The sequence below is a fragment of the Jaculus jaculus genome, chromosome 6, assembly GCF_020740685.1.
Source record: "Jaculus jaculus isolate mJacJac1 chromosome 6, mJacJac1.mat.Y.cur, whole genome shotgun sequence".
Classification (NCBI taxonomy): Eukaryota; Metazoa; Chordata; class Mammalia; order Rodentia; family Dipodidae; genus Jaculus; species Jaculus jaculus.
In genome coordinates this window covers 102,995,493-103,018,685 of record NC_059107.1, presented here as the reverse complement: position 1 = coordinate 103,018,685, position 23,193 = coordinate 102,995,493, and positions in this window count along the sequence as shown.

Below are 23,193 nucleotides of genomic sequence, written 5' to 3'. Positions count from 1 at the left end.
GTAAATCTGGCAGGTGTATAGTGGTTTCACACTGTGGATTTAATTTTCACTTTCTAGCGACTGACTGAATTTGGGTACCTTTGTATATGTCCACAGCTCATTTATGAAGTATTCATTTTTCTACTGTCTATGTCAATTTCCAGGTGTTCTTTAAGCATTCTTGACATAAATTCTTTATGAAACACTAAATGAATTGGAAATAACTTCTCCAACTTAGGAGGATATATTTTTTTATTCCCAGGGGCATGTCTTCTTTACTGGTAAAAAGTTCTTAATTTTAATGTTCTGCATCATCATATTTTCTGATTAACATTATTTACATCTTATTCTGTCTATGTCAGTGGTTTGCCTACTCAACATGTGTTTTTTTATGAATGCATTATTGCTTTATTTTTTGTATTTAGGCTTACAATTCATGAGGAACTTATTTCAGATTAAAATTATTTTAAGTTAAAATTAGCTTCAAAGTTATTATTAAAACTGTCAAGTGACCTGGAACCAATTACTGAATAAACCACTTTCTCCACCATAAAAAAAAGTCTCCTTTAGTACTGAGCTGTCATGGCCACTGGTTTGTTGATGAGCTCTGAGTCTCTTCAGTGTCTATAGCCTTCTCCCTGGAGGAAGGTCTGCAGTTGCCAGTGAGAGCAACACTTCTACTGTGCTTCTTCCTCTGTGTCCTGGCTGATGTCATTAAGTTGGCTTGCCTCAGGCTAGGCCTTCTTTATCCTTATCATATTGATGGGTTTTGTTTTCTCTAGTATTCACCATCATCTATACAGCAGCAGATTCTTTATCCAAGAGTAAGAGCAACATGTGCCAAAGTGAATAAACATAGGTATTTTGAGGAAGTTTCCATGTTTCACCTCTCCTTGTAGCCAAAGAATAGTGGAAGCTTCTTCCCTATAGAGCCTTTGACCTTTCAAGCCAGGCTTGAAACTTTGTTCTCAATAGGCTTCTAACTTTGTTCCTTCACACTGAGCTTCATACCCAATCAGAGGTCAGTTGATTGCTGCTGTAGCTGTTGTGCCACTATTGCCCCAGTGTGTGCACCCTGCCTTGGCTAGTAGATTTTGTAGTTTGCAGGATCCTCTGCTTATTCACACAGCCAGGGACCTTTATCCTCTAGCAGCTCACATAACACTTCCCAGCACTTTAAGGGCTAAACAGCAGGAAGTTGCCTTTCCAGCTCAGTTCCATCATGTGCTCCCAAGTCTTGTGGCCCTAGCCTGTGGTGTCTTCAGCCACAAGGCCAGGCCATTCAGTTTTGGTGAGTGGCCAAGCACTTTGGAAATTGCTTGCATTGTTTTGGGGGCATCATAAGTCTTACATACTAATTAAAGATATCCTTACTTACTTTTATTTTACATTTTGGGTGAATATTTGACATTTTAGTTGACTTATATTTGTATCTTATAATCACCAATGATGAGAATGTCATTTGCCATAAATGCTTAGTACAAAAATGACAGAAGTGTATTTAGGGCCATTTCAGGAATTGTTAGAAATCCTGTCCTACCACCGAGCCAAAAGTCATTTAATGATTTTTTTTTTTAAATGAAATTCAAGTCAGCAACACGAAGATCAATTTTTAAAATCAATTATTACAGGACAATGCAATGCAAATATATACTAATTTTATGTGTAGATGCTGAGGAGTGGACAGTATAGTAGGAAACTAGTAAAAGTCTTTGTTTTCTGTGATTTTGTCATTACGGTTCTGAAAGAGCAGAAAACTTTGTGTTCAGTAAAATTACTACAATATACAATAAACACACCTCACGTCTGAGTAGAGCTGCCAAGGAGTGGCTGCCAGTGTTGTGTGACACTACGGCACACGCAGTACTTGGTGTGCATGCAGCCTGCACAGAATCAAGGCTGCAGTGAAGTTGCAGTCACTTCACAGGTGACACATTCATTTTGTATTTGACTTTGAATCAAGTTTTGGTTGTTGCATGTTTAGAAACATTTTACTACTGACAAATTTTGGGGGGACCCACATTCTGTTACACAACCCTGTATGGGGTTATAACCCACAGTGTAAGAAGGTGTGGCCTCGGCAAGGGCCTCTTGCTCTTTCTATGGGGTCACTACTCATATCAAGCGATGGACAACACTGACTTGTTAATAACTGGATGCAGTGAGATACAGTTGGAACAATGAAGATTCAGAGCCAGTTCTACCAGCCTCAACTTGAACCTCCATCTCTCTCTAGGATCCACTTTCCTCATGATCATAGAGAGTATTACACCTACTTACAGGTTCTTAAGCCAAACAAAGAAGATAAATTTAAAAAAAAAAAGTTTTTGACATTTGTAGTGGTGTATAAATTGCTTATTGTCTACTCATCTCCTTTTCAAGTCTCAGTACTCCACCCTTATTTCCTTCCTCTCCTTTTCTCTTTCTCATTCTTTCTTCTCTTTGTTTTCTTCCCTTCCTCTCTCTTCTTTTTCCTCTGCATCTTCCTTCTTTCTTTCATTTTTCTTCTATATGGCTTTTTAAAGTTTGTGCTACCTATGCAACACTCCGTCAGTAAATGTAATATGAAGATACTAAGCTAATGAACAAGCATGACCCCAGAGACAGAACTGCCTACATTCAAATCCTAGCCCTGTCACTCTGTGTGGCCCGGGGTAAGTCATTTAACCCTGACGTTCCTCTCTTTCTCCTCTTTTAAATGGAGATGGAAGTACTTGTCCGTGTGAATTGTTCGGCACTTTTCCAACATATTGCCATTACCCAATTCTATTATGGGGAAACAGGAACGAAATACGAGTACAGCTATAAATTCTATTTAATAATTATGCAGGTATTTACATAGGAAAAACTCCTGACACAGTATTTACTGATAGTGTATTAGCAATACACTGTAAGTATTATTTGTTGTTTAGTTAATAAACTGTATGTCAGAAGAACTCTTCACCCACTCATGCATGTATACAAGCTATACTAGGCCCAGAAGATATGAAAATTAATAACATGTTATTAAAGAAATGTTGATAAGATTTTGAGAGTGCTGATGTGTGCTCATCTTTAGATATTCATACTAAAAGATACCCTGAATTGGCTTAAACATAACCCAGGTGTGAGAGCATCAAGAGTTTATGAATTTGTATAGAAAAAAAAAATCAAGATTGGACAGGAATCTCTAAGCTGGCTATCATGTACATAGGCATCCCCCAAATTAATTTTCTATGCTTTTAAAAATATTTAGTCTCCATGGTCACAACATTTTAAAGTGAGTACAGAACAATGCGATGTATGGGCATGAAAACTGGGCATCAGTCCTTGTCTTGCAATGTGATGTCTGTATAAGGCCATCTTTAAATAAGTATGGGGCTGAATCCCAAATTTCATGAAGATGCTAAGGTTCTCTGCAGCTCTGTATACAGAAGTTCTCCTCACTCATCACCTTAGTGGCTCCCTGTATGGGGGTTTTCAGTGCTTCCTTTCTCCGTGTGAAATAAATGGGAGAAGCGCCGTCAGCAGCTCCCTCATTCTGGTAATTACATGGCACTTTCACAGAAGCTTCTGGAATACCAAAGCACTTTCAGGAGATATATAATCTATCACTTTCCTGTGGAGGGATTCAAAATTGGAGACACAAAGTGAACTAGTCATTATGTTGCCACTACATACTGAAATAGCTGATGTGCCATTACCGCAGCATTGCTCTCCCACAGCCTGCATGACTTCACCTACCCTCTGAGTGTCTGCGTTCAATACTTCTCTCCAGAGCTTTCATCTGCATTTAATTCCTGCTTGCATGTAGTTTTCTCTTTTGCTTGGATTTCCAAATTCTTTAGGCACTTTCATGTAGTTTCTTTATTCCTATAGATGCTTGGCTAGCCACCAAATTTAATATTGTTTAAAATCTCATAACCATGCTGCTGTCTTTTCTGAATTATTGGAGAAAGGCAAGTATATGTGGCAGGGGGAATGGCCAATTGTATTCCATTAATTAACCAACTATTTTTTTTTTTTTTGATCTGAAAAGAAGTAAATATCTTTCTGTTGGGGGGTTATAAAGGCCCATTTATAAAGCCATATTTTTATTGCAATGCATGGTCATTTTTTTTTTTTTTTTAGTCTTTACAGAGAGAGCATTGTGATAGGTGCTTAAGAGAAATATTTTTCCAGAAATGATTTTATGGTTAAAACAAAGGACAGCTTTTGCATTGTGATGTATGGGTGGACTGGTCATATTTGGTTACTAGGAAACCATGAAGTGTTCCCTCAAGTGAAGCTTGTAAGGTCATATAGCAGAGAGAGCACAACATGCATTTCTAGCTTATGCATTTTCTCTCATTCTATATGGTGATGTACAGAGTAAATTCACAGGTAAATCATTACCATGGTTTTCAGCAAAATGGGAAAATATGTTTATGGTAGAGGACAGGTTAGATACTCAGATTCTTCATCCTGGGGAAATACAGGAGTACTGAATTCTTAACAGAGAAATAGTTAATATTCTAAGTCGATATTCCTTGTTTCTTCCTGATTTCTCTGTGGAACACATTTAGTGTTTAATTTTTATCTTTCTTATTTATTTATTTCATTTTTTTAGTTTTTCAAGGTAGGATCTTGCTCTAGCCTAGGCTGATCTGAAATTCACTATGTAGTCTCAGGCTGGCCTCGAACTCACAGCGATCCTTCTACCTCATCCTCCCAAATGCTGGGATTAAAGGTGTGCACCACCACGCACAGCTAATTTTCCCTTTTGAGTTTCTGACTTCAGAGGTTTTTACTTTTTGCTAACCTACTGTAATAAATATCATTCATTAAGTTTTTTTTTTTTAATTTTTAGGAAATGCTTTTAAAATTGCACAAAATTTTTGCTCTCATTCTTAACCTATGAGGAAAACAGAAAAAGAAAGCACTTCACCATGTAGAAGGGAAAGAGATAATCTTATAATAGATTTACGACAAGAGGCCATGCAGTCCTCTGTAGACAAGGGAACACTTCCTAGCAGTACTTGAAGACCTGTGAGTTGGAGCTGCATGTTTCTTGAAAGATCTAATTAAGCTAAATTTTAGTGCACAGCAGTTGTACATGGCTTCATGTTTATGTAGCAAAATTTATTGAAATATGTTAGTATTGAAACAAACATGCAAAGATTGTTGTGGAAATTGTCTGTTTTCCCTGTGTGTCTCATTTGTTTAGAGTATAATTTTTTTTCAAAAAATTGTTCTATCTGAATAAGGTTAAATGAACACTGTAATTGAAAATATATTTTAAATTTTGTCATGAGTTTTTTTTTTTAAAAAAAAACTATTGTGAATTGTACCATTCCTGACTACACAGAACTTTGTGGGTGGTTTTAAATAAATTTTATACTTCTATTTTGAAAAAAATAAAGCCATTTTTAAACAAAACAAAAAATTTACAAAAGAAAAAAACATACAAAAAAAGAATAATGCTTCTTATGTCCCCCAGAGAGAAAAAAAATAAAGGGGATAATGTCAACATGCTCAACAATAAGGGTTTCTGTTCCTTATTCTTTAATACAAAATACAAGCAAAGGATACATATACTTAAAACCAAGCTCAGGAGCAGACTCACAGTCCTGGAAGTCCTCAGAAGCAAAGCAGGATATGTTTGTTTTTTCTATGAGATACATAGAGACTGACTGGGATTTATAAAAATTAAGTGACACAAAAGGCCATCACAATTCTACCCAGGCATATCACATGTATAATTCACAAACATGGTTGACACAATCATATTCACTTCAAACCCATCTCATTTAAATTAAAGAAACAAAAAAACTTTTAAGTAGAGTGGCTACATTCAAGCTTAACTTTCTTAGCAGCACGCTGCAGATTTCAGCACTGGTAAGGTCTACCCAACCCTCTGTGGTGTCTGATCACTGCAACGTGGAATCAGGGAAGCTCCATCCGGTAGACTGAAACAGTGAAGCATGTTCCTCTTTTCCCCCTCCTGTTCGGAACATCCAAGAGCACAGACTCAAATCAAGGAAGCCCAGGAGTTTTGAGAACTGACAAAGTCTACGTGAGTCAAGGCAAAGGATTGTTGAGAACTTGGCTGCTGCTTAACCTGGCAAGTCTTAAGTCTAGTGTGAATTAAGTGTAACATTTGCCACAACACGTCAGTGGTAAACAGACTGAGTAGAGCTCTTATTTACTTATGGAGAAAAAAAAAATAACAAATTAATCCATAAATATCTTTCTAGGTAATGATTTAAATACTCATCTTCTTCATCTGTATGAATTCATACATTAAATTATGTCCAATCACTTTCTAAATTCTAATGTTTTGGTAATGATGCAAAAAGTCAACAACAACAACAACAAAAAAAACAGTGGGCTATTCCTAGAGATGCCCATTTATGTCTGGAAATCTCTTTTATTTACCATTCGTTATCACAACAACAGTTATATTCATATGGGAAAATATGTTTACTAGATATGCCTCACTAGAGTGGTTTGCTAAGTGTGTATGCTTTGTGCATCTGGCTTATGTGGGTTCTGAAGAATTGAACTGGGATCCTTTGGCTTTGTAGGCAAACACCTTAACTGCTAAGCCATATCTCCAGCCCTCATTCACATTTTTATATAGCTTATCATTAGCAAAGATCAAAGTAACATTGAATACTGATATATTTATGTAAAAATCAAGTGTCTTTGTTATTATTAAGTTCAGTTAGTTAGGTAAATTTATATTAAATAGGATCCGGTTCTACAATAAGAAAAAGACTAAAAGAACAATGATAAAAGGACAATTATTTGGGTGTAGTAGTACACACATTTATTCCCAGCACTCAGGAGGATGAGGTAGGACTGCTTTGTGTTCAGACTAGCCTGGGGCTACAAAGTGAGGTCCAGGTCAGTCAGGGTTACAGTGAGCCTTTGCCTCAACAGAAAAGGGACAATTGCATGAGAACATTTGATGAATATAATTATGTATGTATGTTGTAATTATCTTTGCATGGCTTGGACAAAAGCATTTGACCAAAAGCAGCTGATGGGAGAAAAGAATTTATTTCAGCTTACAGTTTCAGGGGAAGTTCCTAATAGCAGGGAAAGGGTGGTCCTAAACCAGAGGCTGGACATCACTTCTGCCACAGCAGGTGGAAGATAGGAGCAAGAGTGAGCTGAGCTCTGGCAAAGGGGAAACTGGGCTATAACTCCTCTAAGCCAGCCCCCACAACACACCTCCTCCAGCAAGGCTCCAAATCCCAAATCACCAACAACTGGGGACCAGACATTCAAAACCCCTGAGTTTATGGTGGGATATCTGATTTAAACCACCACAGTGTGTGTATGTGGTATGTGTATGAATCTGCTAATGACAGGGTATATAAAAATGTGAAGGAGGGCTGGAGATATGGCTTAGCAGTTAAGGTGTTTGCCTACAAAGCCAAAGGATCCTGGTTTGATTCTCCAGGACCCTTGTAAGCCAGATTCACAAGAGGGCGCATGCATCTGGACTTCGTTTGCAGTGCCTGAAGGCTATGGTGGGCCCATTCTCTCTCTCTGCCTCTTTCTCAAATAAATAAATAAACGTGTATTTTAATTTTAAAAAAAAAAGTGAATGACCCTATTAGGAGAAACACAGGGGACAGAAAGACAGAATTTCCAGGTGGCCATCTGGCCATCCTTTGCTATTCACACTCCCAGCTGAGGACTCAGCAAACAGCGGATACAAGCCAACTCCTTACCCACAATAACTATAGCAAAATGACTGGGTGCTTTTTAATTTTCTTTTTTAATTTCAGACATATTTAGTATGGGTACATCATGTGTTGGTACCATTCCTTCCCTCATCCCTGCCCCCACTCCGTTGGGGCCTCCTCGGAGGGGTTGCCATATTCCTCATGCGGTTGTGCTTTGTGAGAGCAGCAGTCCGATATTCAGGGACAGGGCAATGCCTCTGGGCATGATGTCCCAACATGTGGCTCTTACAATCTTTCTGCTTCCTCTCTTCTGCAAACTCCCCTGAGCCATGGTGGGTGTGTCTTAAGTGTATTTCAGTGATGAGCTCTTAGAAGCCTCTGGATATCTGCTTTGGTAGGTGTTGAGTAGCCTCAGGATCCATCTCCTTCACCCTGGTGCTGTCAGGCTCACCATGGAAGCAGCTCTGTTCCTCATCTCACCAATTCCTCTGTGGTTTCAGCTGGGTCTGGTTGCTTAAACAAAAAAAATAAAACAAAATAAAACCTTCTTGGGGGTTCTCTTTTTTATTAGTATACAAACTAATGGTACACGATGGGTGATGGGATTTTCTTTCATAATTTCCTTTTGTAGCTGTTCTTCCTCCACTCCCCTCACCCACCATCTCCCTAGGCCCAGCCTCTCTCCTGCTGTCCCCCTTCCTTCCAGTTCCCCTTCTTCTTTAATGTCACATGTAGTGGCAGATGGTCTTTAACCTACTAACTTATTTTATTTTAAATTTTGGATGGAAGAAACTTTATGCAACTATAGACTATCACCAAGACAGTAGCCCAGTATAGACACACTTTCTACAGTGTTTTTTTGTTTGGTTGGTTGGTTGGTTTTGTTTCTTGTATTTTTGTTTTATTTTGGCTTGTTGTCTTATTTTTATGATTTCTGGAGTGGGGCACTGGCTTTTCCTGCAGGGCAAACCAAGCCTGGCAACTGTGGCCCTGCAGATCGGCACCCCTGCTCCTGGAACTGCTACTGCTGCTGCTGAAGCTGCTGCTGCTGGATCTGTCACTGCTGCTGCTAAAGCTGCCACTGCTGGATCCCCCACTGCTGCCTGTGAAGCTGCCGCTGCTGGAACCTCCACTGCTGCCACTGAATCTGCTGCTGCTGGATCTGCTGCCTCTGGGGCCACTGTTGCCAGTGCTGGAGCTGCTGATGTTGCTGCCGGACTCTGCTCCTGCTTGGGTCCCACTGTCGGCTCAAGTTGGCTGGCCGGGTCCCTGAACCGCTGCTCTGTTCACTGGAGCTGGGCACAGGCAGTGGGGAAGGGAAGGGAGCTGATGCTGCTCTAGTTGTCTCACTGTTCCACGTGTTTTTCTACCTTGTGATCTGCTCCTCCGGTGTTTACTGCTGCTCTCCGTTCACGTTCCTACAGTTTGCACAGAGCTCCGGTGTAAGTGGAAGCTCCCCTCACCTGGCTTTTCCTGTGGCTCAAACCAAGCCTGGCAGATTTCTGGTGTGCCACCACCTCTGCAGTTGGCCTGTGTGGGCTCTGGATGCTCTGGATCTCTTCTACTTCTCTGCTGCCATTTCAATTTCCTATACAGCTCACTTTTTAGTAAAAGTGTGTATTTTGCTGAGGTTTTTTGGTCTTTTTTTCCCCATAGGCTGCTTTGGCGTGCTACCTACGCTGTCATCTTAACAGGAAGTCTCATTGATTACTTTTAATTTTAATTGTTTGTCTTAGCATTTACTTCTCAACCCACATTCTTGGAAATGTCTTTATTTAAACTCAAAAGGAAATGCACTGATGGTGATGGTGATGCACTGGCTCTACCTCCCAAAACAGCAACCGGAGCTGCTGGGGAATAACCTATGCCTCCAAATCCAGGTGCTATGAAGGAGCACATCCTGTCCATGGCCAGCCCTACAGCTTCTGGAAGAGGTATTCAATTGCTATCCACGTCCTTCACAAAGGTGGTGGCAGGGCCTGTACCTCCACCTGGCACTCGTCATTGGCCTTGTTTTTAGTTTTGTTTTAAGACAGGGTCTTGCTATACAACTCTGACCTGGGTTACACTGTGTAGCTCAGGCTGGCCTCCTGCTCAGCTACCCAAGTGGTAGAGTTATAAGCATGTGCCATCAATACTGGCTTAGGTATCTTTCTCTCCTCCTCTCTCTCTCTGTGTCTCTGTCTCTCACCTTGTGTATATTTCCATCTTCTGTAGCCATGTCCCTTTAGGTACACACTATAATCCAGACATGCTGACAATCTTCATGTACAGCACAGATCTCTAACCCAGCTTCTTCCTTGGCTGTTTCACCACTCAACCCAAAGGCCTTAACTCCCTGTAGTTTGGTTTGCCTCTCTTGGCTCTTAAGACTTGAACTGTTGGTTCCTTCTGACACTGTAGAAGTCAGCATCACCATGAGGCTGGTTGTCAACTTTTCCCTATCCTGACACCAATAAAACTGGCAGATGTTGACTGTTGTATCAACTTTCACTTGGTCTTTATAACTGTCTCCAGAGAAGGTCCAAGAACCCAAATTCCAAACATGGCTCACATTTTCTCTCCTGCTTTTCATAGGCTATTGCTCAAAAGCATTTGGTGGCAATTCTTTATGAAGCACACATTGGAAATTAAGATGAGATGGCCAATTCTTTGTAAGTCAGGATGAAGAAGAAAAAAAATCCAAGACCTATGTTAACTAATGGCCTTGGGCCACTGAGTAGATTTGCTATTCAAAATTTTTATGCTACTGCATGCTACTGTTCTATGCAAGATTGACAACTCTTCTTTCAAATAGAGAGAATGAGAACCAGTGACAGAAAGGGTGATGTGAAGACAACATGGCTGGTGACATGTCCTTTAGCAGTTCTATAAGGTAGATCTGACAGGTGCCGTGTCTGTCCTGAAATGCAGGAGTCTTAGAAGACAGCAGCCCGAGTCAAGAACAGCGTCTGAGCTGCAGCACAATGTCATGGCTACTCTAGATTCAAATCCTTTGGGTTCCAGTGTCACCATCTCTATCTGCAGATTTACTCACAGAAATGTCTACCCACTTGGTCTGAAGAAGAGGTTCCATTCTCTTGTGAATTTATGATCAAATTTCCAATGAGTTAAGTTGTAGTATTTTTATGTTTAGCCCATGTTTTCTTGTCCTTTTGGCCAGGCTTTATTTCTATGCAGATCTTTCTGTGGAATTTTGCATATTTCTTTTGCACCAGTAAATAATTTTACCCCATTTCTCTTTTCCATACCAACAAGCATCCCTCCTAGACTGTCCTACCAATCTTTCTTTAGCCTTTCCCCCCAAGCTAACATTTTCATCTTCAGAACTTTTCACTCCTGTGAGGCCCCACAGGAATCTGTGGGCTCCACTCCGAAAAGTACTGCACTAGGGATCTGCTCCCACGGCTCCTGGCCATATTGCATTGCAAAATGAGATTACTGGCTATGACACAGCATGAAGCAGAAACAGAAAGTACATCATAAATAAAAAATAAGGCTATTGGGAAACTTGCTCCACTGGGCTAAATGAGGAGTATCCCATGAGAATAAATTTCTATGGATTGCATTCAGTTGTTTCAAAATTTCTCAAAAATAAATATATTTTTTCTTCTTATGGTAGTTCTTTGCAGATGATGTATACTTGAAAGGCAAAAGAATAATATATATAAACATCTCTCTGTAATGGTGTAGCTGTTTCTATATTTATATTTCTAAAATTAAATAAGCTCAATAACTATTATGTTTGCATTCTATACATAATTTTGAATGCTTACCATAGCATATTATTAAGAGATAAACAAGAGGTAAGCTAGAGATAGAAGAACTGGAGGGTGGAAAAATGGCTTATCTGAGGTGATCAGGGGATTCTCCCAGGGGTGGCATTTATGCTGAGACCTGGCAGAGGGGAAGGAAGTGAGAGGTTGAGGTTGGAAAGAACAAGAGACTGAATAGTGTTGTTGGAGACGAATACTGAGCTTTCTCAAATTGCTTTTCTGCACCTGTATTTTCTCTCCAATGCCTGAAACAAATGTCCTCTCAAAGACCTCACTATCTCCTTTGACTCGAAGCTCAGGCATCCTTTCCCTGGAAGACTCTACACTCCTCTTGTGCTGAGTTTCAGTAACTTTCCTTTCACCCTGTAATGATCACTGCAATTCCATGCAGCCTGTAAGCCTGTCTCCTGTAATTAACTGTGATTTAAGATTGGGAACGATGCCTTCAGTGGATTTCTGTCCCCTGGGTCTTGTAGTGCTTAACAGTGCAGATTTTCCACTTGGTACTCCACATTCATTCTTTAATGAATTCAACCATTACTTATTCACCGCCCACTCTATGCTAGATATTGTCCCTTTCTTCCTTACTCATTAAATCCTATTTTACTTTAGCAATTTGTAGATCTTTCCTTTTCAATTAATAAAACACTGAGCTAAACCCAGATATATCCAGATGGATATATTTTACCAGAAATAAAGTGACAGAAGACTTGGGAATCTGGAAAGAAGAGTCTTGATTTACATCGCATCCTGCATTTTTCTGACTTTTATTTTATCCTAGAATACATATGTAATGAGACTGGATTCTAAACAGAGGAGACAATCACATAAAAATGAAGAAACTTGGTGTTCTCTCTGAGTCTTTGATTCCTCCTTTACCATGATTTAGAAATGAAATGACTGTATGGTGGGGCAATTTGGGTAGTTGGTGAAATCTTTAGGAGGTGCAGCTAGTAAGAGAGCATGCCTTTGAAAATTATATCTGCCCTCAGTTCTTTCCTCATTCTGCCTCTTGTCCTTCCGCACATAGTCACAAACTCCTGCATCATGGTGTTCTGTATCCCCACAGCCCTGCAATCAACAGAGCCAACACGCGCGAGCTGAAACCTCTGAAGCTGTGAGAAACTTTCCCCTAGAAGTGGTTCCTACCGGGTATTTTGTCACACTGACAAAACAGTAACTTGCACTTTCTAGAATGGTCATCTGAACATCCACATTTTCACATGAGAAAAATTAAACCTTATCAGTGACCTTATCAGATTTCTGATGCATGGAACTGCAGGCATTCTGTCTGTACAGCATTGCTGCAGGCGTGGAGCTAGGGAGCATTTCTGTGGGAGAGCCTGGGCTTAGCATTCACGAGGCCCTGTGGTCAATTTCCAACGTGGACAAATAAAAATAAATAAAAGCATGAAAGGATGGATAGACTGCTGAGAGTCACGCCTTGGTTTTGTAATTTATCACCCCTATGACCTCTAGAGATCCTTAGCTCCTCTTTTTTCATCTATAAACTAAAGACAATGATGATGATGCTGATATTGAGGAGGAGATAATGATACTGGCTCATAATATTGTAGGAAACAAATAAGATGATGCAAAGCAAATTTCAAGCACGTTATCTGGCAAACAGTAAATATTAAATAAAGGTTAGTGACTATTAGACAAATAGTAAATATTTTCTCGTGAAAAGAATAAACGAGTAATCAATTTTCTTTTCAGACTAATGAAATGACCAATGACTGATGAAATGGGAAAGAAAATAGAGAAATATACTACTGTAGTCAGCATGATAATGATATTTTTACAGTAGTTTAGAAAATAAACTTTTTACAGAAGTTTGGATGATTGTTATAATATTGCTAACATAACAAAGAATTCCCACACTCACATTCCTCTATTATTAACTGTTTACATGGTCATGGTACATTTCTCACAACTAGTGAACCAATATTGTCACCACCTTAGGCACTGATGTTCATACTTTAAGTCACATTATTTTTTCTTTGACCTGATGCGAGCCAGGATGCTTTGTTATCATGACTCCTTAACATCCTTGGTCTATGACATTTTTTCAGACTCTTCTGGTTTGTGATGACCTTGGCGGTTTTAAGATACTCCTCAGCCAGACATTTGATAGAATGCCCCAACAATAGCATTCGTCTGATATCTTCTTCATTATTAAGTGGAGGCAATATATTTTTCTAGAGGAAGACCACAGAGATAAAGTATCTTGGCACATTGTACTGAGAATACATGCCACCGTCATGAGAGTATAAGCATCCCAAGGCTTCTTTCCACTACAAACTCCAGATATATAGGTAACTTTGCGTATTTGGATTGATGTAGATACTAGAGAAACAGACCAGGTCTGCAGGCTTTGCAAGTAAGCACTTTTAACTGAAGAGCCATCAGCCCAGCCCAGAACTCTTCATTGTAAAATCTTGACTTCCTTTCCATTCTGTGTTCTTTGGAAGGCAGTAACTGTAGACTAAGTGAGGTGAGGCGTTCCACTTCTGCAATTTGCCTGAAGAGATGGGTTCCTTGAGTTTAGGTATAAGGTTTATGATTATATGGTCACAATTGTTCCAGATTTTCTGCACTGACTATAAGAGAAGTATGTAGAAATTCTAAATGAGGGCTGGAGAAAAGGCTTAGCAGTTAAAGCACTTGCCTGTGCAACCAAAAATCTCAGGTTTGATTCCCCAGGACCCATGTAAGCCAGATGCACAAGGTGACACATGCATTTCGAGTTTGTTTGCAGTGGCTAAATCTATCTGCTTCTTTCTCTGTCTCTCTCATTTTCTCTTTCTCTCAAATAAATAAGTAAAATATTTAAAATATACTAAATGAACAAGTAGGTATATAATAAATGTGGTTGAGTGAATGAATCTACATGCACTAACTGAATGTTATTAATTGGTTCAAAAAAGGAATTCAGAGCACATACTGCTCTATGATGTTCTCTTTTAAGAACTCCAAAAGATAATTTCACAAAAAGCAGAAATGGCCACTTGAATCATATGTATCATATCACCAAGTAAATTTTAGAGCAGCAAAGTCCACAAGTTAGGACTTAGGACCTTACCATAAGAAATCCATGTTCAAACCTAAGGTGAAGCCACTTGTATCTCAATGTCTGATTTCTATTGCCATAGAATGCCCATTACACATTTTCCAGCACTCAGAAAATGCTACAAAACATTTTCATCATATATGATGCTACAATATCTTTATTTTGTGTATGTTTTATGCACATGTGATTACCCATGTGTGTATGTCCACATACTTGTAGAGGACAGTTTCAAGTGTCATTGTTCAGAAGGGCCATCCACCTTTGCTGTGACAGCATCTCTTATTGTCCTGGAGGTTGCCACTTTGTTAACTGATTGGTCAATGAACCCCAGGGGTCTGCCTGTCTCTGCCTCCCTGGCCGTTTTTACCAGGTTTTATTTTTGTTTTTATTTTTTCCACATGAGCTTTGGGAATCAAACTCAGGTCCTCATGTTCAAAGGCAAGCACTTTACCAATTTAGCTATCTCCTTAGCCCCTAACATATTACATTTTTGTGCCTATTTAAAATATTTAAATATCAAGAATGAAAGGATAATACCTTAAGCATATGCAATTTTTAGAAGGCAGTCACTTAGAAATGAAAAGTATGTTTTAAAGAGTGGCAAGCATGCAGTACTTTGCGTTGCTCTCCCTGTGGAAGCACTTTCTTTGATGGTGAGCAGTGCTAGCATGATTCGTGTTAGAATTCTTTCCTTCTAATTGGTTTTTCTCTTCAGCTTTTTGATCTCTTACCTTGTGCAGAGCTTTATGCTTTCCTCCTTTGGATAGGAGGCAGCAGGCATACTCCTCAGTACTCTTACCAACTTCAACATGTCACTTTTGTCACTCTCTTCCCTTGTGCCTGAAATGTAAGCATGGTTTCCTGAGATCTACCCCAAAGTGATGGCCATAGTACAGGAAACTATTTGTTTAAATTTTGCCATTAGGAACATTATAAAAGTAGAAGAAACTAAGGTTTTCTCTCTTTTAAGGGCAATATTTTCGAGGAGTTAAAGAGGTCCTTAAATATTTATCAAGATTTCTCACAAATTCAACTTCAGATCCAGCCTCATCATGAAACATCATAACTTTACAGGTGAAAGTTCAGTTGTGAAAGTGTCTTGAAAATTCTAGTACAAAGAAGGTAAGGAGAGTACCAACATGTGGTGTTTACATGCTAAGTATGTCCATAAGTAATAAAAAAATTAATTTTTATTTTTTAAATTTTTTTGTTCATTTTTTATTTATTTATTTGAGAGTGATAGAGAGAGAGGGAGAGAAAGAGGCAGGTAGAGAGAGGGAGAGTGGGGGCACCAGGGCCTCCAGCCTCTGCAAATGAACTCCAGGTGCATGCGCCCCCTTGTGCATCTGGCTAACGTGGGTCCTGGGGAACAGAGCCTCCAGATGGTGTCCTTAGGCTTCACAGGCATGCGCTTAACTGCTAAGCCATCTCTCCAGCCCCAAAATAATTTTTTTTTAATTTTTTTTATTATTTTTATTTATTTATTTGAGAGTGACAGACAGAGAAACAGGCAGATAGAGAGAGAGAGAGAGAGAGAGAGAGAGAGAGAATTGGCATGCCAGGGCCTCCAGCCACTGCACAGGAACTCCAGATGCGTGCGCCCCCTTGTGAATCTGGCTAACATGGGTCCTGGGGAATCGAGCCTCGAACTGGGGTCCTTAGGCTTCACAGGCAAGCGCTAAACCACTAAGCCATCTCTCCAGCCCATCAAAAATAATTTTTTAAAAAAGAAGTTGAAGTCAGGATCCCAGCACGTATATAAAATTTAGGGGTGTGGCATGTACCTGTAATCCCAGCACTAAGGAAACAGACCGAAGAATTCTTCAGATTTGTTCTTGAGCTAGTCTAGTTGAATTGGTAGGCTCCAGGTTCAGTGAGAGACCCTGTTTGAAAAAAAAAACAGAATGATTGAGGAAGACACCCCACATAGACCTCTGGCCTACACACTCACATAACACACTTGTATATATGCATGCACACGTATTATGTATATAAACATGTATGTGTACATACTTGTATGGCACAATTTCAACACACACACTCACTTTTGTCAATCTCTGTCAATTAACTTTCCCTCTAAGGTTCAGAAAACCAGTAACCTGATTTTGTCACCTAGAAGAAATTTGTCTTTTATGAAGTTTTATATAAATGGGAGCCTGTTCTATGTAGTTCTTTATGCCTATATTCTTCAACTTAATATTCTTATATTTTCCCATGCTCTCACACATAGTGGTAATGTTACTTGTGTTCCTAAGCGGTATCCCATCTGGATGTGCCACAATATGTTGTCAATTCACAGTTAATGAAAATGTGAGTTGTTTCCAGGTTTTGACTAGTTTCAACAAAACTGTAGTGAAAAAAAATTCTGCCACTAGACGGTAAAAAAAAAAAAAAAGTGTCATATGCTACAGTACTAGTTAATACTCAAAGGAAAAAATTTGACAGGAACTAATGCCTTTCCAAAGATTCAACAGCCAGCTGGACAATGAGCTGACTCTTCAGTGAGTTCAGAACACAAGCATTGCAACAGAAAAGGTTTCCTCTCCAGACCCTGCTCAACAAAGATGTTTTATGAGTGCAGAGTGAGCCAAAAGAGAGTTTTTACTGCTCAATATCTAGGTTATCATTATCCCTGGGATTGCCAAATAAAGAGGGAAGCTTAAGAATAGAGTATTGGAAAAAGGGCGGTGTGTGGGGGGGGACTGGAGAGATGGCTTAGCAGTTGAGCACTTGCCTGTGAAGCCTAAACACCTAGTTGGAGGCTAAATTCCCCAGTATAAGCCAGATGCACAAGATGGAGCATGTATCTGGAGTTTGTTTGCAGTGGCTGGAGTCCCATTCTCTCTCGCTCTCTCTCTTTCCCTGTTGCTCTCAAATAAACAAATAAAATTAAAAAAAAATAAAAAAAGAGTAGCATATTGATTTTTTTTTCATTTTCTACTTACTCCAGTTTGACCCTTCACTCCCTGTTGACAGACAGTAAGATAAACTAAGATGGAGAGAATGCTGAGCACTTAAGGCACTTGCCCAAAAAGCCTAAAGACCGAGGTTTAATTACCAGTACCCACATAAAGCCAAATGCACAAAATAGCACATGTATCAAGAGACACACAGAAATCTAAAATGTGAAGGTAGTATCACTGTATACATACATAGTGGAAATATACATAATGGAATAAATTGTTTAGGTTATGCTTCTAGCTTTTCAATAACAAGCGACTATTTGCATACTCTTTGAATGATTGAAATACAATCCACATTCACACAGAAGGATGGAGATGTGGCTCCATAGTGCAGCATTTGCCTTGCATGGACAAATCCCTGATTTCAATCCTCAGAAATAATAGGGATGGAGAGAAGTAAGACAGAAAGCAAGAAAGAACCCCCCCCAAACAAAACATTCACACACAGACATACTCCACACACAAACATGATTACAGACACATGTGTACAATAATCGCAATCTGAAAAGATTTATATCCCATTTGTGCAAAAAAGAATGACCATTATTAGACACACACCAACTTCTCATAAAAATGTGATTGATGATGACCATGGAAAAATTTGAGTTTGAACAAGGTAGTGAGAAGTCCTGAGAATCTTCTACAATATTTATTACAATCCTTGCCCAGGGAAACAACCACTGCATGGAGACCAAAGGGAGCATGAACGACAAGGCTGCAGAAAAGCAGAGTAAGCATGCCAAGCCAATGGTGAGGAAAGATAACACACACCAAGGCAGGCATGTTTTCTCTTTTGATTAGTTCTAGCTAAGGGTTTCAGTTTCTTCTTAAGAAGTTGTTGGGAGAAATGGCATGACCCATACCAAATATATATTTTTATATTTTATATAGTGCATGGTCACTAGAACATAAGGAATCAAAGAGAATAGATAAATACACAGTTCATCACGTTTCTAATGGTTGAAAACTACCTGTTGCTACTTTGTATAATATGTTAGTTAACCTATCTATTTCTTAAAAGAGGATCTTGCTTACCTTCATAGCCACAGAAAACAGTCTAATAAAAATGGAAACAAACTTAACTATTATATTTCATTTCCTAGAGACTATTAGCAGTCAAATGAGAAAATGGAGTAGAATTTGCATAATCAATATCTTTGCTAGCATTGATGATTTCTGTGGGATAGTAATGGAGAACTGTGTAAACTCTGTTTTTACTTGCCATGACTTTCTCCACCCTGACAGAGCAGACAGGAGGGGGCATTGCAGCTCTATAGAACTGAATACACTGTGGGTTTCCCCTGTTCAGTTGTACAGTGCTACCACCAACTGCAAATTTGAGAGGGTCTATGGTTTAACTGTAGCCATAACAAAAATACAAAAGTCTACATACTACAGAATGATTTTAGCAAAAAGCAGAGTGATTCCAACGCTACTGTTGGCACCTTTACTTAAAGGATTTAATATTACAGACAAGAGTTTGGCCCCTTAGATTTGATTTACAGGTAAGTAAATTCCACCTTTTCTATGTGTTTGGTACTAGGGCATCTCCCCCTGAAAGGTAAAAGCAAAGTGTTGGCCTTTGGGAATTTTCAGCCATCATGAATTTGTTTTATTCCCTGGGATATTATTCACAAGGGTGAGACTTGCAGGCGAGAACAAGAAATACCCTGAGACAGGCAGCTTCAATGGTGTTCCAACAATGAGTATGCCAGAGAGCTCATGGCAAGTCCTTTTCCTGTGATTCTTCTTACCCAGTATGAAGTTTAGAAAGTCAATATATTCATAGTAACTATGGGCTCCAAACACCAAATGAAGGTTCCCCAATATCTCTCTGACCCTCAGTTTAGCAGTTTAATCAAATGTATCAGAATGGGCACTGTGCTTCCCTTGTCAGTCTGAAAATAAGGAGGCCAAGAATCTGAGCTTCTCCAACTGCCTAGATGTCTCCTTTGTTGACAGGCAGACGTCCCTGACAGTGGCTTTTCTCAATTCAAAATTGATTAGAACTGCAGCTTTTGAGGGCTAATAGCCTCCTCTCAACATTTTGAGAGGTGCACAACTTGAAATGCCTCCTTGTATTTCATTTCAGTGTTTCACACAGCTCTTCATTTAACCAACCAGGAAATGTAAACAGGACACTGCTTCACACTCCTGAGAACCTGCAATTTTCACTTGTTTGCATGACACTTGCTGAGGAGCCTAATTAATTATCTGTGGGTGGCAGATTACATGAAGTCACATCACTCCATTAGTATACATTTCCTGTATCCACATATATGATGAAAATATGGTTTGTTTTCCTTTGAAGATGGCAGTTAAAGTGTGTGTCTTGCTCTTTAATGTTTGACTATTTCATATTTATGTTTGACTGTTAAAGTTTCTAACTCTCTATAAGCAAAAATAAACATAAGACAGGGTACCTGAAGAGCAATTTAAATCAAAACTTACTTTAATTATATCAAATTTCTGAAAGGTAAATAGCATTAGCTTGACCTTTTTTTCTAAGGAAATACCAGAATTCATGTTCAGTACTCAGACTTTGGTCATTACCAAATAAGTATCACTCCCATTCCCTGCCAAGGAGTAATCTTTGTTTTGTATTAATTCTTTAGACGAGGGGCCACCTATGGCTGAAAATATTTAATTTGAGGTTTTGGTGCATGTTACTGTAATGGTGACATTGTAATGCTGTTGGTTTCTGTAATGTGGTGTGCCATCTCTCTTCCTACCTTGTATTTCTTTCTAATTACATCAAAGTTTAATTGAATAATGGTTTTACATTCTTCGCAATAGGTTCTTTAGCATTATATTCCATACAAAGAAAACTTGTGGGGTTTTTTGGGCACAAAAAGCACAAAGAAGGGCCAGGAAGATGGATCATCAGTTAAAACACTAGTTTGCAAAGCCTGATGGCCGGGGACTCAATTCTCCAGTTATCCACATAAACCCAGATGGGAATTCCTTTGCAAGAGACCCCAGCATGCCTACACACACACACACACACACACACACACACACACACACACACACACTCTTTCAAATAAATATTTATTTTTTAGAAAAGCACAAAGCACCAAAAACAGCTAGCAAATGGTCATCAACCCTCTCACTACATCTAAATATTTGTTAATAATTTTATGTTTTATGCATGAACTTCAGGACACAAAAGAGAGATGGAATACCACTCTTTCTGAAAGAAGAGGTGGGGGGGGGGAGGAGAAGAGGGAGAAGGGTGGAGCCAGAGAAAGACAGAGATAATATCACATATCTTACTCTGGTGAGAATTTTGCAGAAAAGATCACTTTTTAGTCTTTTGTTGTTGTTGTTTTTAAATTTCGAACTATGAAAGGCTTTTTAGGAAGGTTGTAGTATGTGAAATCTGGAATCAGAGGCTGATGTGACCTACATAAAAGAAACGCTCTGATTCCTTAATTAAACCAAGCTGAGGCTGCAGGCTCTGCAAATGGCTGCCAAAAAAACCATCCAATCGCTCTTCAGACTCTCCTCCAGGAATGTGGTGCAGAGGCTGGGGTGGCGGGGGAAGGCAGTGGAGATGCAGAGGTCCAGGAAGGTCTTCACTCATGTGTTTGCTATATGCGGAGGGCCCCCTGTTACAGCAGACGTGCCCGCCCAGGGTTGGAAAGGATCACGTGGAGGAGGGGGCTGGGAGGCAAGGGAACCAGCAGGGGTTGAAGAGAAAAACAGACTAAATGTTTTAACAGCTGCTCTATTTTTCTTCACCTATTTGGCCCAAGGATCTGATTTCCTTTTGAAGGGGGTGGGCTTTCCATGGGGCCAGGACTAGCTCAGCGGGGGCTGTTTACCCTGGGAAACAGAGTTCTCTCCCTCTTTGTAAAAAGCTCTTGCTTTGGAGGGGTCAGAAAAAGTGGTAGTAAGAAAATGGAACCTTTTACAGAGTACATATTTAAGCAAAATCACTTGCAGAAAATGCAGTTCATATGAATTTTAAGTAGAGACTAGGAAGAAATGGAGAAAACTAAAACAATAACATTCATCCTCTTGAATTTTTGACAGGAAGATTGCTCTGTAGAAATGATAGGATGTCATGCCCATGTGCCTTTCTGTTCCATTTCAGGTCCTCCCTGGATGATGCAGGAGGTGCGTTAATTGAGAAGGATTAGAAAAATAATGCGGCTGCTAAAATTGGAGGCAAAGAATTTGCAGAAAAGCAATAAAACAAATGGCAAGGGTGCTTCCTCTAAGCCAAACACTTGGAACTTCCAATATCAGATAAAGGGCGAATTCTATTTGAAAAGAGCAGTTATTTATTTTCTTGGCTGATACTTCTTGTTCTGTCTGTTTGGGTTTGGAGTAGAGAATTTCACCACACAAAAATATTCCCTCAGATTCACAGGGCTCATCTAAGCACATGTGTGCATGAAAAACATGTTACCTTGTAGTCATAGATAAGTTCAATTCCCCTAGACCCAGCCTGCCAACTTTGCCTGCCAAAATCCTAAACCAACCAGAAGAGTACAAGTGCAGTTACTGTTTAAATCAACCCATCATGTACCCATCCCCTTCTTCTATGTTCAGATCCCTATAAAAACCCTGCCCTCCCACTACTTGGGGCTCTTGCACGGATCTACTGAGTTGTTGCAGTCAAGGGACCAAAGCTTAAGCCTGAATTAAAGCTCCTTGCTCTTGCATACGTGCTTGGTTCTCCGTGGTGGTCACTGGGGGTGCCGAGAACTGGGCATAACAAACATATTCACTAATTTCTGGAGTGTCTCGAGAAATCCTAGTAGGTGCTCATAAAGGGGTTGTGGGAATGAGCACTTTAATAAGAGAGGTCAAGCCCCTCCCCTTCCAGGCTCATAGTCAGCTGAGGGAGCACATGAAAACCTCAGAGGACCTCAATTCAAGGCAAGGTGGGAAATAGTGTGGAAGCATAACAAGGGGTATCAGTAGGGAGTTGGGGAATAATTTTGGCTAGAAATATCTGTGAAAGGTGAGAAAAGTGCAGAGTAGAAATTAAGTAAAAGGCACGTGTGGCAAAATGGATGATACAAATACACAGCTTGATAAAACCAAGCCAAAAAAAAATGAAATAAATTGAAGGTACATGCAGAAGTGAGAATAGGCCCAGACAGGAGATGAAGATGCATGAGGAACAGAAGAATGTCTTGCTCCACGATGGAAAGGTATGGCTGCCTGCAATTAGAAGGCCAAAGAAGATACATGAGCTTTCACTGAAAGCCAGCACTGCACCAGAGGACTTGTGGAGATCATGTCATTTATTGTTTATTGGAACTCCAGAGGAATTATTTTATCCTTATGTTATAGGTGATCAAGTAGACTTGGAGAAAAAGATTAGTAGCACTCACATTAACACATTTAAAAGCCACAGAGCCCCAACTCAAGCTCAGGTCAATATGTCTCCATATTTGTTAGTTATAGCCTTTGTATTTGTCCTGCATGATTTGGACTTTATCATAAATGCAAACTTACTAAAGATTTGTGAAGAGAAGAAAGAAGGACCAAGAGAGTTGCCTGGATTCACACTGGAGGTGCAGAGACAAGATGAAAAGACCGAAGATAGTTTTTATTGGGTGCAAGGCATATGTGATTCTAACAAACACATGATGAGAATGTTGTTGTTATCAAAGTCATGGCATAAATACCCTCTAAGAGTATAGAGAACTGTCTGTAGAATTTTATAAGAAAACAGTGCATTATTAATTAAATTACCTTGTTTTCATTAAATGATAGAGTTTCCT